This window comes from Larus michahellis, chromosome 2 (genome assembly GCF_964199755.1).
Source record: "Larus michahellis chromosome 2, bLarMic1.1, whole genome shotgun sequence".
Lineage (NCBI taxonomy): Eukaryota > Metazoa > Chordata > Aves > Charadriiformes > Laridae > Larus > Larus michahellis.
Genome location: NC_133897.1, coordinates 97315979 through 97335354, shown reverse-complemented (window position 1 = coordinate 97335354; position 19376 = coordinate 97315979). Strand labels below are relative to the sequence as shown.

Below are 19376 nucleotides of genomic sequence, written 5' to 3'. Positions count from 1 at the left end.
AGTGAATCCCAGCCAATCACCACTACAGTGAAATAAAAACAAACACTGTGGTTCTGTAGATAAAGTTACCAGGTAAGTGGATAAAGAGTTGTTGTTGGTATATTGTACTCTTCCAAGAAATTAAGACTACGAAGAAATTTAAAATAAGTAGAAGCAAATTAAATGGTCAATAAAAGAGGCTATACTGCACATCAATCTATTGCAAAAGCTATTAACAGTAAAATTACGACTTATTTGTGACTATGACATTTCTGACTGTAGGTCATGAAGTTGTTTTCTAAGAGCAAAAGGAAAGTAAAAGAAACATGTTATTTTCTAGAAATGCTTGGGTTCTATTTAAAAATCTTGTCAACCAGAAATGAGGAGGAGTGCCTGAGTAAGAGCAACCACAAGAATAGTCATTATCTTCTGAAAAATCAAGGTACCACAGACAATGTATTTGACCAACAGTATGATCATATGTTCATGTTATTTTGATCAGGAATAACATTACACTGCTAAGCTCCAAATTTGCACAGCACTTTAGTACCCAGCTTTTCATTGAGTTGGTAAACAGCCACAGTGAATGTACTACTCTTGCATTGACAGATGGTCAAAATTGAAATTTCTTTTCTGCAGGAAATCCTGACCCTTCAGAATTTGATTATGCTTTAAATCAGAAAGAATGCCACTACTTCAGAATTTCCCATTAAACAAATATCTTGAAGATATTCAAGATAGATTTTAGATTCAGGAATCTAAACCAAAAGCATTTTGGTAATGACAAAACAATTTATTTTTATATGATTGAATGGTTTTAGTTTGATGCTTTAGGAAGAAGCTTTAGATCAATTGTATCTAAATGCGTTCTAAACCACTTTAGATTACTGTCATGGTTTTGTCTGAGATCGAATTGACTTTCTTGCTGGCAGCCAGTGTGGTGCTGTGTCTTGGATTTGGGATGGGAGAGGTTTTGATGGCACACAGATGCTTTCGGTTGTTGCTAAGCACTCAAGGCCTTTTCTCACACCACCCTGCCAGCCAGTAGGCTGGGCATGCACAGAAAGTTGGGAGGGGACACAGCTGGCACAGCTGACCCCAACTGACCAAAGGGATTTTCCATACCATATAGCATCATGCTCAGTATATAAAGCTGAGGGAGGAAGAAGGAAGGGGGAGACATTCAGAGTGATGGTGTTTTGTCTTCCCAAGTAACCATTACGTGTGATGGGGCCCTGCTTTCCCAGAGATGGCTGAACACCTGCCTGCCGATGGGAAGTAGTGAATGAATTCCTTGTTAAATTTTGCTTGGACGCGTGGCTTTTGCTTTAATGTCTTTATCTCAATCCAGAAGTTTTCCTTATTTTTCCCGATTCTTTTCCCCATCCCACTGGTGGGGAGGAGTGGGGACAGAAACTGAGAGAGCGGCTGCACGGTCCCAGTTGCCAGCGGGCGTTAAACCATGACAATTATATTTCATGTCATCATAGTAATATGGTTAACATTTATATATCATGTAAAAGTCAGGACAAAATAAAGAACCAGCATTACTAAACTAGAAGATTTTTACAAAACCGAAATAATTATTTCTGACAGTTCTCCACAGGTATCTGCACTGTATGTGTTATAAAACCTTAAAATATTGACTACCCTTCATTCATTGATAAAAAAAACCAACAAACAAACCTCCTTTCCCCTGCCCCAAAACTATTCCATTGAAAAACATGATTAGTTCTGGCCTCACTGAAGTGAGTGGGAGTTTTGACATTGACATCAGTCAAGTCAGAACTTTATTCATTGATTTCAGAAGGACTACTTGTGTACTTGAATACATGAAAACATAAGTCCTGTATTGATCTGGAACCTTAACAGTAAAACTTCAAGGAAAATGACCTCATCTCAGTCTCATCTGAGCCCATAGAGCAAGACTCTTAAACATAGTGCAGAGGCTAAAACAAGCAAAAGCATTGTCCAGCCAGATTCTGAGATCATTTTCCATGAATTTACATCATCTGGAACAACAGTAAAAATAGATTATTTCAAAATCAGTATGACCAGTCCACCAATTTTAAAGTATCTTCAACCACAGGAAAACAGTGACACGCTATTTTTTCTATACGGTTAGAAAAAATCATTATCCTTATTGCATTATTAAAATCTGCATACTTATAAATAAGGTATTGATTTCTGACATTCAGGAGATATTGTTCTCAACAGTTAATAGAATAAAACTAAACCATATGGTAACATAAACAAAAGGAGAATTCACCAAATGCGGGCAAATATGCCTCAGGCACTATCTATTATTTGCACATCTGCCTACAGGGCAGATTGCTATCATCTAGCATTATCAAGAGGCTCCATGTATTCTCAGGAAACAAGTACAAACACTCCCTACAAATCCTGGTCCTAAATATATGTTGCTCTGTCAATAAAACATTACCTTCCTGGTTATGCCTGGGAAAGAACGTTTCTTTTTTTGTGAGTTCAAAAAAAGAAAAAGAGTAGATTCTCTTCTGCCATCCTGCATAATCCCTTGAGCAAGTGCTTTATTACAGATTTGAAAAGCCTCATGGGGCCCTTTTGTCACGGCACAGGTGGGGCTTCTTTGCCCACATATGGACTTCTTTGCCCATCTACACTGCCTGCCATTTTTCTGATGGTACCTTGGAAATTAAAATTCTTTTAGATGTCCACTGGCTTGGATATAAACATGAAGTTAAAGATCCTTACATCATCTTAGGCCGATACAGTCTGAAGTGACATCCCCACTGCTGCAAATGATAAAAGACTAACAACCTCTCTCATATACTTCCCAAACTTTACTTTGCCAGTGCAAAGTAAAAGGCAAATTAATTTTAAACAAGAGAAGTATATTTAAGAGAAAGTAGGAAACAGTATTTCAAGCATGAATCATGCAATGCAAATGACTGCAAAATGCCATTGAAATTTTCAGAATGATCACTTAAAAGCTTCTTTGTTTTCTTTAAATGAATGTTTATTTTTGGTACAGTAACTCGATATTTTTGGTATCAGTAGGTGGAATGTACTCTCTAATCTCAACTTCATATAAGCATTAGCCAGAGCTTTGCAACTACTTTAATACAAGCAGATGACTGTATTTAATACTGCAGTATAACCTTGCTTAGTCTCCAAAATAAATTTGCAAAGGGAGTGGAATACTCTGAAGATAATTAACGTCATAGGGAGATTTTTTTATCTTGATGTCATTATTTGAAATTGACCAAATTAGATTTGTTAAGTAACCTGGTGCACCAGGAACTGGAACCCTACTTCCTAGGTACAGAAATATAGTAGGAAACAAAGCCCTGTCACAAAGCAGACTATCCAAGCACCCAGGGCATAAGAAAGAAGCTCTATTATTCATAATATTTTTATAATATATATGAATATGTAAATTCAATAATAATGAATATATATATTCATTTTACTATTCATAAGAAGCAGCCCTATTATGACTCACCCAAGAGCGACTCACCTATGTTCCCAGAGAAAATACGTAACAGAGATGGAAACTGAGCAGGGATCCCCCAAGTGCCAAGGTCTTAAGTACAAGTCCCAATCATCACAACGGAAAACCTGCACTGACCCTACTGGATCTATATTTGAACTATGGCAGCCAGATACAAGACAAAACAGAGATGGGGAGCAAGTAAGCATCCACTGAAATGCTAGTCTAAGAACCAACTGTCTGTGTTGACAGATGTTTTTTAACATTTTGAGAATGCAATTCCACTGAAGTTCTCTAATCACCACCTAAGTATTGCTGGATATTGTTATTGAATTTGAAACACTTTTAAATGTACAAATTTTATCCTACATTTACTAATTATCTCTATAAACAGCAAAACCAAATAAGGTATTTAACAGTGATAAGAGTTATTGGCCTGATGGAGTGTGCAAAATTTTCACTGGAAACTCATGGTAATGGCCAGAAGTCAACATTACCACAAGCATAAAACTAGAGTAACTGCAAGGAAGGTCCCTTCCAACCTAGACAATTCTATGAATCTATGATGATTCCAGGCAAATTAAGGTTCAGTAAACATTCACATCTGTGGGTTCCTTATGGTTTTTATTAAGACAGAATGAAAGGGTTAAGCACATAATTCTGTACCCCTTTTTCTTTTTTGCTTTATGGGTTTTTTTGGTTGGTTTGTTGGGTTTTTTTAAGAAGAATCTCCTGGGAGGTCTCCCAAGGTCTGAATCTATTGCTGCATTTAATCACTTTTGGTGTCTTTCCTTCTTCTTTGCAGCAATTTTGCCTGAGCACTCTTGGGACTGGTGTTGCATTACAGATTCATCAATGATTTGCTGCTTACTCTACATTATCCCACAAGTGCTGAGGCAAACAGTTCTTTGCCAGGATCAAATGATGTTCTGTATTCGCCTGCAGTTTAAAATCTTGTTAATGTTGACACTTCTGATGAAAGCTCTGCAGTGAAGCTGGAATGAGTGAAACCTGCAGGCTTTGGTGACTGCCAAAGTAATGGGTACTCAGGGCACAAAGTTTTTTCCACGTCCTCTATATGGCCCCAGGGGCATCACCAACTTAGGCAACATCTTTACCAGAAACAATGTCAAGTAGAACACCTAACGCACCCTGACTGCGGGTGATGTTACTGATGGGTGACAGGGTGACTGTTTGCTACCCTGTTGCTAAACCAGTGTATCTGAGAAACAACTTTGCTCTGAAGTCAATTAACTTTAATGGAAAGACTCCAAATTACTTCAATGATCTTTGGACCAAGCTCAATAAGAACTAATTAGGTCTTGATTCCAAAGGTTAGTTGTCAGAATTATTCATGGATTTTTGTTTGTTTGTTTTTAATATTGGATGAGAGGCTCTTTTTTTAATTATTTAGAGGGACTGACATTGCTTTGAAAGTCATAAATTTGCAAATACAGATGCCAGTATTAAAAAAATTAATTTCAGATAATAAGACAAGTGGAGAAATTTTACACCCTGTGCAACTGTGGTCCACTTCAGGGGGAAGAAGGAAATACAAACTAGAGTTAGTAACACCTGTTCTGTGGTATTTACTACACTCCACAGCCTTACCAAACCTTACATGTGTTCAACATGAGTACACCTAGGTTTACTGACTATAGCTTCCAGTTCTGCCAACAAAATCTAGGACCGGAGCAGGACTTTTCAGAACTCACCTCACTCCCTCTTCTTGAAACTCCTGACACAGAATAAGATTGTATGCCTGAAAAACTTACCACGCTAGAGAAGATACTTGAAGAAAGATGATGATACAGGTTCCTCATGTGGGAGTGATACCACAGCAAATGGCTGAGCAGTCTTGGCACTTTCTAAGACTAATTTATTCTGGCACCAGATCACCACCTGCGAATCAAATTAAGAAATGCTCAAAATCTAAAAGTCACAAATCAGACCAGGGTGAATTATATGATGTCATTTATCTGATGATTTTCCTCCTATTTTTTCTTCCTTATAAATTGTCACAGTAGGCCATGAATTTTTTTCTTTGTATTTTCTCCATTACTAAAAATAAAATGCTAAATCATTTTTACATATTCGTCAGTAGCTTATTGCTTTTTTAAAGGAAGTTTTCCTGGAAATTGCAGGAAGTACTTAAATTTCAAAGTATAATAAATATAATATACTCAGATTGTATTTATAGCATACAAAACAGGAAACAGATGTAATTCTTCCCTATGAATTGGTCAGACAACAAAATGATTTACCTTGGAGGGCAGTCTTCAAAAAAAGACGTAAAATCTGCCTTTGGATACTAGTGTCCAGTTCTCTTTGGTGCCAACAAAATGTCAAGTCATATTCTGGCAGAACATGGGCTTGCACCTTTGCTGCTGAGCTCTGAAAATCTAGCTATAGGAGAAGAGGAGAGTCTGTCTTTGTGGTATAATGGAGGGGATGACGGGGAAGACATAGCTTACACACTCACATGGTGCATACAAAAGCAGAGAGCAAAAAGTTCTTCCTGTGAGCAGGGTCTGTTCCCTCCTTTCTCCCTGATAGGGACTAGTCCCCCTGAAATATAAGGGGGGAAAGGAGGATGGTTGCTCCCCTCTCCTCCATCTCCCTCCCCCCTTGTACTCACCAAAGGGAAAAGCTCAAGTGAATTCTGGCACAGAGGTTTGGTCTGCAGAGCTGGCTTGTAGTTAACATTCTCTTGCAGAGCTATAGGTTAACTGCAGAGCTGTGGTGTACCCTGTACAAATCCAAGCTTTAGAAGCAGTGATACTGTCAACTTGAGCTAAAGCCAATGAAGGTCTGGGCGAACAGTCTTTCTGAAAATCAGTTTCTCAACAGTCTTGTAGTTGCACTGAGTAACAGTTACTCAGACTTCTAATTAATAGACCATATAAAAAATTTTGGGTTAATAAAAAGAAAAATTGGAAGAGCTCAGATGCACTAAATACCTGTGCCAACGCCAGCCTAAAGGCTCGATTATGATGTGTAAATATCTTTGCAACTTGTGTTAAAAACAATAACAACAGAACTGGCACTAATGTATGCCCAGTCAATCAGAATGATCCATAATGTGTTTTTAACAAGCTGCTGTCCAACAGTTTTGACATGTTTTAAAACAAGCCATCCTGATCAGCCCTGTAGAGGCTAATGCTTCTAAGCTTAATGACTCTCCAAAGAGGAGGAGGCATAAAGATTTAGCGACTCAGTAGACGTGACTGCACAGACCTCTGCAGCCAGCTTGAAAATGACAAACAATTTGTTAACAGAGAAGCTTTATTTTTATATTATTTTTTGCCAATGAAGTGAAAACAGAGCATTGATTAAGCAATCCAAGCTGAGAATATTCTATCTGAATTGGAGAGCTTTCAGACAGGCAGCTGGTTTCAAGGCTTTGAAATACAACTTCTGCTTGTTGTTCGATGCTTAAAGATACCTCTCCTAGAGCCACAGACAGTAACTGATGTCAGGCTGACACTGTAGTTCACAGATGGATTTCAGTTGTGTGGGCCATGCCACATGCACAACACGTGTAAAAAATGCTTTTTGTCTCAAATGCTATGAACTGAGAGAAAGGATGAATAGAGCCATCAACAAAAAAGTTCTCCATACAAAGACTGTGGCTGAAGAATAACAATAGCCCACCATGCTCTTAACTCACCATCACCCCTTTCTTCCTCCTCTCAGATGAAGTCATTGGTATAGAAATTCAGACTGAGCCCTTCACACGCGATGCTAGGTTTCTGCACAGCTCAGATTCTACGCTCATTTCCTGTGAACTAACTTTACTGAAGTGACCGTACGTATTCAACAGTAAATGAGAACTAGGTGCCTAGAGGTAATTAAAAATATTTGTGCTTTTTTCCTTTGCAGAGAATTCAGTTTTCCAGGGGAGCTTTAAATACAAGCTTTTGGCCTGTACAGATATTAAAGTTTGAGTGACTCATATTCTCATTCCCTTGTGTAGCTACATTATTAGACTGTATTTCCCTCAATTCATCAGAGAATAGGCTATGTCCATAGCCATAAAGCAGAGATAGTGGCACGTCACGGAAGATTAGGTCCAGACAGGAAAAAAAGCCCCTAAGTAGAACAGGAGCAAGAAGCATCTAAATTATAATACTCAGAAGGCATTATGGAGCCTTTTTGGCATTAAAACGAATATGACTTTGTGGTTGAATATTTGGTTTTGAGGTGGGTTTGTTTTTATTAAAATAAACCTGCAAAAATAACATGCTTTTCACTACAAATCTCCTAATGCACCAACAGAAAACTGCTGCAATGAAAAATTTTCACCTTAATCAGGTCAGTTTGTTTGAACAGACTGCTGAGTAAATACCTATGCCACATTATTTGTATTGTAGCTCTTTCTCCACAGCTAAGAAAAATCAACATAGACATATAAGCCAAGTCAAAAATATGCATTATTTTTGACAAATAAACATTAAAATAAATTATATGTTTTTTCAACTAGTGATCTGTACATTTTACATGTCTGAAAATTAAGCCAGTTATTTTGTCTCTCTGGATTTTAAATCAACACCCATCATTCCAACAGGCTGTGGAGCATCCTTGATATAGTAGAATTGTTTTCCTGAAAAGTTCACGCAGGAGTACAAGTCCTAAGGCTAAGATCTTGTTTTCTGAAAATCTTACTCAGAAAGCCAGCACGTATACTGGAAGGGACAGCTTTCCATTATGATGATTTATCATCCCCACTTAACTTATTCCCCCCACATTCTTGATGTGAAAGTTTCTAATTGTTTGAATACCTCCTTCTTTCCTGAAAAAAAATCAATCAGAACAAGAGAACAAAACAAAGATTTGCATTGGCTATTTCAGAACAGACACTGGGGAAAAAACATTTCCAGTAGTAAAATTATTTGGAAGGGGTTTTTTTTTGAGACCAATTACTGAGCACAATGAGCACAAGATTTGTTGGGTGAGTAAAACTGCAACACTGGTGCCAGCGGAAACCCTCCTTGTAGTGCTCTTTACAACACTGTGCTGGTACCTGGCAATTCTGCAGGTATTCATAGCCCGAGTACCGTCTTGATCAGAATTTCTTTGAAATTCCTTATTGTAACATTATCTGAGCACTTTATGAGATTTGTTGCTGTTCTTTTGGTAGATACAATATGGAGTTTTGCTGCCAGAGAGGGAAGTAACAGCTTTGTACGTACATGAGATGACACTCTTCGAAACAAAACTGTTTCCTTTTTTTTCCCATGACTCAAGATCCTGCTTTGCTGTGAAGTTGACACAGTGGCAAGTACTGAATCACATACAGATTCCTCACTAATCTCTCCTGAATCTTTCTGACACACTCAGGAGTGACATTACAGCTAGGTTTTATTGGTCAAACTTAGGTTCACTGAGATGCTGCTGAAGTAAATGGATGTATTTATATACAGAAGAGATTTGGAGGGTTGTTGTTTTTCATTCCCACAGCAAAAAATTACACTATTCAAAGTAGCTGTGTCCATTAGATTGAAAAAAATATTTTTTTTTTTCATTAAGTCATGATTTTAAATGTATTTCATAATTTATTTGTAGTGGAAAAAGTATTTATAAGTAGAAACCACAGGAGAGTCATAATTCAGGTCACATTTGTGCAGCTCACCAGCTAATCTGAAAATCTAAATGCACTGAGACTTCCTAATATCTTCTCAGAATTGTGTGTAATATTACTTATGAAGAGGCTCAATCTAAAAGGAAGCTCTTTATATACCAAAAAATATTTTCTGCATTGTCATCTACTTCTTTGTTCAGTCATTTCATGCCTATTGCTCAAAATTTGTAAATTAACAGCAAAATCAGGTTTTGACCCATCCACTGCCTTCTCCCTGTAACAGATTAACAGCTAATATATACTCCCCTACTGGATTGGCTAAAAAATGCAATGGCATCAGTAGATGTCTTCTACCAACTACTTTGTCATATTCCAACAGATTATTAAAGTCAGTGAAAGCAGGAAAATAAATGAAATTTTATCTCTTTTCATTCCCACTATCCTACTGAAATTTCCTACTCCTATTAATGACTGTAGTGGATGAAAATACAAAAAATCTTCCTGCAACTGAGAAAGAGACTGAGAAGTCAAGGAGGCTGGGTTCAGCTACTGATCATGTCCTAGATGATTGAGTCTGGATTATTTCACACATTCACAGTGACTGTAAAAAAGTATTTGCTTCCTTCGGCCCTGAATGTATTTTACGTATTTCAGTTGCAAGCTCTTTGGGGCAGAGCCTGCTGCTGAATAGCTTTTCCAGTGTTAATGCAACATAGACATGATATATCTTGAGACCTGACAAAAATCCAAGTAATAAGTAGTTACCAAGGAACTTTCTCCATGCAACAATTTAGTTCTGTGAAAGACCATTTTCCTGAGCACTCAGTACAGTACTTGTACATTTGCAAATCACCAGGGTGCCAAAAGAAAATCTAATAATACTTAAAAAGACAGAAATAAAACCTGAGTCAAGTGGCAAAAAGGCTATTACAGAAATAATAGGCACCTGGACAAATCCCCGCATCCTTCAGTTTCCAAGCAGTTTCATCTTCCAAAATATTCTGCACTTCTTTGATACTGCACATGTATCTCTTAAACAGCTTTTACAGTTCAGCTAAAAAAGCCACCACTGTGAGAAAATGCTGCACCCAGTGAAAGTACTTTAAGGAATGTAGACCCTGATCTGCAACCCTTTTCTCACACAAATAATCTTCATAGCTTTGATTATGACATAAGTAGGATTACTTATGTAAGAGAGAAGCAAGGCGGGCATAGGAACTTAAGAATTGCACTAGCATAGTAAAGCATTGTAAAACAACAATAAAAATGGCATTTAAGCTGTCTAAACTATGTCTGTTCTGTAGTACAGAAAAGAGACAGTAAACTGAACTAGTAGCTTTTACAAAGCAGCAGCCAGTAACTAGCAGAACCTTTCAAGAAGAGATCCCAGGTCTAACCTGAATGAACAAACATGTCGAAAAGAAGGTACTGGAAATAAGCAGAGTCCACACAGATTTCCAAAGGTGCTGTCCACAAACTAAAAACATCCGAGAGGCCAGGAAGTACAAAGATAAATTTTGAACTGTAAGAACCCAACTGAGTTATATCTTGCAAAGAATATGAAAACAAATAGTAAAAGACTTTTTGGTAGTATAAATAAAGACAGACAAGGAAAAATGCTGTGCCACTGTGGAAGAAGGATGGAGTAGAGATTAAAGACAACACAAGGAAAGGCTCTGAATAAGTATTTTGCCACTGTTTTCAATAAGAAGTTTTAAGTTGAATTTAGAGAGAAAGATAGGGTGAATAATGAGAATGTCAGTATGCAAATAGAACTACCATAGCTAATACAAAAGCTCAACTAAAAAAGTGAAATGCATCAAGCTTGAAGTCTGGTTAATCACTGTTTCTGACTTCTAAACATTTCTGACGTGTAATGCTGGTTCAATGACAAATATTTTTAACACCACCAGCACGTTGGGAGTGAAACTGAAAAATAGTAAATATGATTTCTTTACTTAAAAAAAAAATGTGAAGAAAAAGAAGAGGAAAAGACAGTTACCTCTAAAAGCTATTTAATTTGACCTCATTAGCAGCAAAGGCCTTAAAATACATTTTGAAGGAGACAATATATAAAGACACGGAGATAAATGAAAAATGGGATAAAATGCTAAAATGCAACAGCAATTTACCAAAAGGACACCATACAAACTATCCATATAGTTTTCTTAGATGAGGTAACTGATTTTCTGAACAGATGAAGTGTAACAGATCTCATCTTTCAGGACTTTAGGAACGCATTTGACACCATGTTATACATGATTAAGGAATCTGAGGACTAAGTAAAGACATTTTTTGGTGTTTAAAAACAGCTAAAGGAGAACTAGTAAGAGGCATTCAGGATCCAGTATGGGGCTTCTGCTGTCCTTTCATAGCTCTTGATTATTGTGACCCAGGTAGAAGAGTACCTGGGCACTCTTGTACTGTCAGTACAGAAGAGTACTGAAAATATACAAACAGAGCAGCTTTTAGATGGGAGCCACAGAAATGGGGTAAACAGCAAGGTCACATGCAGAAAATTCAAATGTATTCTGGGAGATGACCAGGTAGAGACAAATGAGGGCTGTAGTTGCCAATGAGCAGATGACTAGTAACATGATGAAAAAGGCAAGTGAAACTACAGGACATGAGGACAAAGATTTTCAGTAGAATCTGGGAGACATCTGTGATCATGTGCACAGTGCGGATTGTAGCTCACCTGAAATCCTATACACATTCAAGAAAGATGAAATCAAATGGGGAGAAGTGCAAACAATAGCTTCTAAAATGACTGAAGGAACAGAGATCCTCCATCCAAAGATACTAACAGAACTAAGCTGTTCAGCCTAGCAATAAAAGACCTAAGTAAGGATGTAACTGCTGCCTAGAAATGCCTTGAGGAAGACATCTCCAGGTGGAAGAAGTGTCATTTAAGTTAAACACCAACAATAGCATAGGGGAGGGGAAGGCGGGAAAAAGACAGTATTCATGCTACATATTCATTTTGCTTGTAAAGAAGGGACTTAGCAATAAGCCTATGAGTTTTTCAGTCTCCCAGATAGAAGAGTTACAGCAAAATTACAGCCTTCAAGTTGGAGCTTGAGATACAGTTGGAACTATCACATGCTATAACACCCTTCACAATTTCCTGGACCCATTGCTTGCATCCACTGGTGACAGAATGTCCTTTCGCTCTTTCATGAACAGTGTGGTAGTGATATTTTTAATGCTTTGATGTTACTGGTGTCATTTTGGGGGACATATCCAACAACATTTACCATTTCATTTTTCACATACAGTCTTCATTACAAAATCCATGTAAAACTAATTACACAGATAAAGGCTTTTGCGATAACGCAGGCTACTTGTAAATGAAAACAAATAAATAGAAGAATGTAGGGCCCAAGATTATTTGAATGGCTAGGGCTCATACAAATATAATCAACAGGAGCTTTAATTAGGAATAATTAAGTCTTTTGTGAAATAATCCAGGGCAAACTGTGCATTTGTTTTAAAATTTTTATTAGCTACTCAGATGGAGTTTGTCAGATGGGTTTTCAGTGCTTTAAAGCTGAAAAATTTAACAGAAATAGTATATTGCTGTATTTTCAGGATTTGTGGAGAGATGCATCTCTCCTGAAGAGAGTGAAAATTTGGCACTTCGTATGAGCAGAGACGATCGGGCCCAAACATTCCTGTTTGCTGACGATGATGTTACTGCATTATTCACTTTGTCTTGACACAGTCGATCAACAGAGTGCACTGGAAATAACAAAGCCTTTTCTTTATTTGCTGCTAACATTTTTAGCACATTTAAGGAGAAATCTGAAGAACCACAGTAATTTCTGCACCTCAGGAAATGTGTTGAGCATAGAGAAGAGGACAGAGAGGACACCAGTACTTGCAAAATAGAAAACAAAACCCAGGAAAATGTCTCCAAAAAGGGAATGTGAAAAAATAACTCTTAAAATACATTTTAAGTAAGTATTTGAAAGAACCTTTCCAGGGCATAGTGCCTATTTATACCCATTAAGTTTACACCTATTTGAACACAAATCAGTGGATTTATACTAGGGATGAATCTAATCCGTGTTGTGTATTCAAAATAATAGGTTGAAGGGATTAGCCAGGACAACAGAATTTTTATCAAATAGAATTCCTTTGTATCTATCCTCACATTATCAGAAACACAGCTATCTCCTAATTAGCACATCTCCAACTTTAACCTTTTGTCTTGACTGCAATCTCTTAGATTAGTGGCGATGTTCAGCCTCCTCAAAACTTCTTCTTTCATAAATGGACTATTTCCATGGCAACAGCTGCCACTTTCATTCTACAAGCATCAAGAAAATGTGATTTCCTTTATATCAGTGGGCCAGGATGGGTGTGCAACTTTGGCCTTTGTCAATGCTCTTTTCAGACAAAACTGTTTATTCCACAAGAAGAGGAAACAGGTGCAAGCACAATTCGGGAGGCAGTTGCTAGCGGATCCATGAAGCAGGATTGGCAACGGTCCGAAAGGGAGCTGTCGGACGACCCACCTGCAATGCCAGTACGTTCTGCAGCTGCAAGAGGGAAGGACGAGCACATTCAACACCAGACATCAAACTGAAATCAATATTTTTGGGGGAGGTTGTTTGGGTTTTAAGGTTTTTTTTTCTTTTTTGCTTGTTCCTTTGATGGCTCCACAAACAGTAGCAAGACATCAGCCTAATGCCCCCGCAAGAATAGTTGAGAAACACTTAATGTAAATCAAGGGTTCTCATTCGAAGAGCATTGAACTTAAGCCAGAAAGAACATCAGTTCATTGCTGAGAAGCTGACACAGCTTTAATGATCAGCATCTTCAACACTCAACACTTCAACACTAGTCTATAACCAAAGTCCTAATCTCAGCTGAAATCAATTCCCAAAGTAGCATCAACTTCGGTGGGACCAGCAAAAATTCAAAACAAAGGTACTTTGTCTCCTGCCAGTCATGTGATTTTTTTCTGGAAGTTTATCAAATTGGAGGCTTTTTCCAGAAAACCCATCTGTTCCATATGAACTCACCCTGACACCTTTACCTTCTTTGAAACGAAAGGTTTCCAAGTCAATCTTTTAAGATGAGAATGGATAAAGTGAGATTCACATCTACTTCTCCAGCAATCCACTGAAATAATTGAGTTTTCCCTTAGTCACAAATGTAAGAATGTGTCAGAAAATAGAGCTGCAATTTTCCAAAGTTAGTATTACAAGTTCTGTTTCTTAAATTGGTCTTTAAAATATATTTTTAATTTTTTAATGAAATTTTTAGCACTCATGTAAAGGACTGGCAGACGGCAAAGAAACTGAAAAATCAAACACAACTCCAGCAGCCTGTTTGTATTTTCTCCTTAATTCCTCATTAAGCCTTTCAGCACTAGACCAGGTGATTGCTTTCCTTTACTTACATACTTTTAATTCCAGGTGTACCAATACCTGTTGTTAATTAGACGCTTGGAGAACTTGAACTCAGTTTGGATTTGGACCTACTGTTTTAAACCAAAATTACCAAGTATTTGAAGACAGAAAAATCACGGATCTGCTTTACTGAAAGTAAAGTCAATGGCTGCAGTTGTGCAAACTACATAAACTCTTTCTTTGCCCATTCCAACATTAAGACATTAAGATTGTTTAGAAATGGACTCATTTCTGACCCTCATATCTGAGCATTTATCATGCTTCTACATCTGCAGATTATATTACCACCAAACCCAACACAATTGGTAAAACCCAGAGCTTCTCCCACTGTAGCCAAAAAGGAAAACGCCACTAGTTAGAAATGAATAACAGGCTGTAAACATACTGCAAGCCCTAAGCTAGTATATTTACATGAGTATCACAGAGCCTGGATACCATTCAGATTCAAAGCCTAATTCTGTCGCTGGATCATAATCATAAAAGGCCAAATTAAAAGTCTCAGTTCTGGGCTCACATTGGGAAAGCCTGGGTTTGAGTTTGAGCTCAGAGTCCTAAGCTCATGTTTATTTTCACTTCAGCTCACAAAAAATTGGTGAATAATCCAGAACTGCTTGTCCAGGAAAGATTCCAAAGGCTTGCCAAGTTCCAGACAATAGTCCATGGAAAAAAACAAGTGCGCAGATCTGCTGGCAGGAGATGCCTCTATCCACACTGAACTCACACATGTTCCTAGGGTTGTTCTCAAAAATGGAACACCCTGGGAAGGGAAGTATGAGGGAGTTAATTGAACCATACCTGTGAATGCCATGAATGCCCCTCAGATTTAATGCAAAGGAACACCAAAGAAATTACTGCAGATTAATGAAAAAGAGGGAACAGTTGGCAGGAAGGGTTGCCTGCATGACTGGCAATATCACAGCAACAAAAGCATTTTACAGGAAAACTAATAGGTTCTGCACCATAGGGCAGTGTTTGCCATCTCAACAGTAGTAGTCTGATGCCACAGCCCAGTTTTCAATCATACGACAGGCACCAGGATTCTTAAGGTATTACTTTGATATCCCACAATACTAGCTGCACCCTATTCCGTGCCTTCCTGTACAGTCTGGTCTGACTTCCACCTGGGAGAGGGGTGTGACTCTACCTGCACTGGCTCCTGGATTCAGGAGAGGCAGAAGAGGCAAGCAGCACTCATCTTCCACTTTCCTCAAGGGCTGTTCTTTCTCCCCAGTAAAACACCAGAGCAGAGCAGAGTTGATGTACCTGCACATTTTATAAGGATTTTGTAAGGATCTTAGAGAGTTCAAGGACTGGATGGTGCCAAGGTGAAAGTCCCATACTGCAGAAGGATAGAGAAGAGGGGATTCCAATTTAAATTGCCTTCCAAATTAAATCCTTAAAGGGTAAGTCTCGGCTTCTCTCCCACAACCCCTGCAACAACGTCAGCTCAGATCTTACAGGAAGCAGGCTAGGGAGGAGACCACTGTCCTGACCCACAAGTCCCACAAATCTCACTAGCCATTTGCTCAGAAATGTTAACAGGATTGCCATATTCAGTGTCTTTACTATACTTTTTTGTTTTATTTACCAGTAGTACGGGAGATTCACACTGCTTGTAAGTGTCTCCAACTTCTGGCAAGCAGTGGGCATCACAGGCCCTTCCTACCTCATGCCAGGGAGACATAAACAGCATCCCTGCATCACTGTCTGAGTTTTGAGCTTTTCTGCATATTTTTACCACATATTAATGAACCTCAGCACACACCAATTGGTGAGCTAATTGCTGTCAGAGCAGATGGGAAGATAGGCCTGAAAATAATATTTGGTACTTTTTTATCATATGAGGGAAATATAAGAGGGAAAGAATGTATTTTCCATTTCCTGAGGGCTGCAACAAAAGTTAAAGCAAGCTTTTATTATCAGTCGAGTTTGAGGAACAATTATCCAGCTACAGTGGATGCATACCCTACGTCTAACTCTATCTAATTCCCTCCCCTGTGGTTTAGTTTGCCTCCTGGGCACATCATGTGCTGGGGGTTCATAGACTGCCAGTATGCAAGTTCAAGCTGCTCCAGGCACCAGTGTTCAGACAGCAGTGTTGTGAAGCAACTCAAGATACCAAAACCAGGAGCAAACTCTTAAGGTACTAATGATAAAGAGGTAACATTTGTTTCTATATTCTGTGCGGTTATCTTGGACGGATGCTAGCACAGTAATGCCCTCTGTGGGAAACTATTGCTCAGCGCTAACTTTCCAGTGGCGGCCACCATAAATATTCAAACAGAGATATAAATAGCACAGCACTATAAAAAGTAACAACAGCAACAGAGGTCTGTGTGAGGATCAGATCTCAAAACATGACACTGCAGAAGAGATGCTGCATAGGAGCTCTTCAGGCAGAAGGCTTCATATTTGGAGAAGAAGGAAGAACAGCTTGCCAACTGGCATTCCAGCAGTTAGTTGCTGGCCAGGATTTTCAAAGTTGCACTTTATACCCCTCGTTTCACAAAGGTCACGCTAGCAAACTGGTGGGGCTTAATAGACCAGACGCACTTGGCTCTTTTTCCAAGGCCCTTTCCCTGATTTTAATATTGATGACAATGGAACAAACATCTCAGTAGCTACACAGAAAGGCTAATGCACAAATGTGCTATACTCAACATATGGAAGAAGTTTGAAGCCTTTCAAACCACTTATGTTTTCATGAGAAAGCTGTGGATATCAACAGCAGAATGAAAATCCTAACATGGGAGGAAGAAGCCTCTATCCTACCATGCTAATTTGTATTGTTAGAGAGGAAAGTAAACAGCAACGTTAGCTATGCTGAGGATTTTCAAAAGTTGTATTTACTTTGGGTTTCCTTTCAAAATTAATGTTTTAATGAATATGCAGCATGGGTCTGTGGCACTGGTAGCGTGTCCATCGCCATGGTACCTGAGCACTCAAGCAAATGATTAACCAGCAGAACAAACGAAACAGAAGCAGAGAGCCAACAGGCACTGTGACAAGCTCTTCACAGACCTGCCAGTACATCTCTATCTGGACCTTTACTCCTTCAGGCTTTCCACTGTCCTGTCTTTCACCCATGCTCTCAGGATAACCAGATTTTTTTTTCCAAAAAGTGCTAAGGGAGATTTCAGACTGTCTTAGAAGAAAGGGTGAGATTAGTGAAAAAGTCCAAAACATGTATTTTCATCAGGAAAACTTTGCTTAAGGACACAGTAAGGAGAAAAATAATTTTCATTTGCACCAACTATGTCCAATTATGAATTGACAAAATTTGTTATGCCTGCCATGACATCAGCCAGGCCACTTTAAAACTACTTTTCTAAAGAGGGAAAACAAGCCTTTTCCTCACTAAGGACCAAAATGATCTTTCAGGAGACTGATGCAGACCATACATGAGTACTACTGTTGGCATTATCTAATAATAATGAAAAGAATATAAAGAAAACCATGGCTACGTGACTTCTGGAAAAAGTCTGGAGATTGCATCAGCCCCTCCTCACACTTCAAGTAAGTAGCAAGTTAACAACAACTCTGATGTTAATGTTTGTTTAACATATGTGCATACAACTACTTCGAGCTTTTTCTGACTTGGGATGCTTAAGCAGAGATCTCTGGGGTTTTAGAAAAAAATACACTATCGAACCATCTACCCCTTGCTGTTTTGTTTTCTGTACAAAATCTCACAGGAGCACAGGAAAGCAGAGGGCCTTGCATGCAGGCCAACTTTAGAAAGGCTAGTTCCTTTCAGTATTGGGGAATTATACAGCTATAATACAAACCTCAGTGAAGAAGTTTTACATACTAGCCAGGATAATACTACTGCAGTCTAATTAAATGACTGTCACGTGGAGTTTTTCATCTTTACTGTAGCTGCTTCAGACTTACAGAGTAGTTACATCCTCTCCCTTCCAGTTTTTCCTTTAAAAGAGGAGTAGGTTTTGGGAGCAATGCCACGTTACCAGCAATGAAGACTCAAGCACTCTCTTCCCAATGTAGATAAAACACTTCATGCTACCACTGTGCATCAGCAGCAGTTTTGAAGAGATAAGGAGCACTGCACCACCCACCCATATTCGACTGTGAAACTCTGGCTTAAAGTTCACTCTAAGCATCAGTCTGATTCTGTTACCTCTCTTGTGTCTAAATTATATCCATCACTGTCATGTCTAAAGATTCAGATCTTCTACGCACTTTATCAGGCTTTCCAATCAAAGCTAATGGAAGATATGTTTGTTTAGCTGTTGTAAACGGCTTTGAAGATCTCAGTCTCAGCAAGGGTGATGAATTAAGGATGTCATCTGGGCAAAAAGTTTAATTTTTAATGAAATTAGACAAAATTGATTACTGAAAAACTGATATGAATCTTTCAAGCTCATATTATTTCACATACTTTAGCAGCAAATATTCCACCCCTTCTTGCCATCAGACTCACCAAGCATAAAACTGGAAGAATCAGCAATGATGCCAGCTTCTCAGACATGAAACCAACTTTGGATACTATAAACAGGTGTGAGAAGCCACTTTTCAATTGCAGCAGGGAGTACAGCCCTCAAATGTTTTAGCCTTCAACTGACTACATTTCTGTATAATATCAATTCTGCTAAGCAGCCTAAACATGATAGCCAAAGTGTTTATGACAAAACTCAGAAACACAAAACCCAGAAACCAACAAGTGCAAAGAACTACTCCATGACACAGTTATTTATTGGAAGTACCTTTTTTTTTTAGTCTCTCTGCTCCATTTTCAAATGAATTAAAATAATAACTTAGGGGGGAAAGAAAATTATCTTAAAATAGTCATGTTTTTTTTTCCTGTCCCAGGTAATTTCCAGTCAGGACAAATCAAAAATAACAGCATGACTGTTGAAAATTACAGGGTAAGGTTGTAAACCTCTAGAGGTCATCTAGGCCAACC

At 38.4% G+C, this 19376-nt stretch overlaps 1 long non-coding RNA gene across 1 annotated transcript in view; it reads right to left on the bottom strand.

Moving 5' to 3' along the window:
• LOC141739314 (uncharacterized) overlaps nucleotides 1–19376 on the bottom strand; it is a 99043-nt gene that overhangs the window by 73743 nt on the left and 5924 nt on the right. Inside the window, exon 3 of the long non-coding RNA XR_012585666.1 lies at nucleotides 5227–5353. This is a non-coding gene — a long non-coding RNA (uncharacterized LOC141739314). The remainder of the gene's footprint in view (nucleotides 1–5226; nucleotides 5354–19376) is intronic.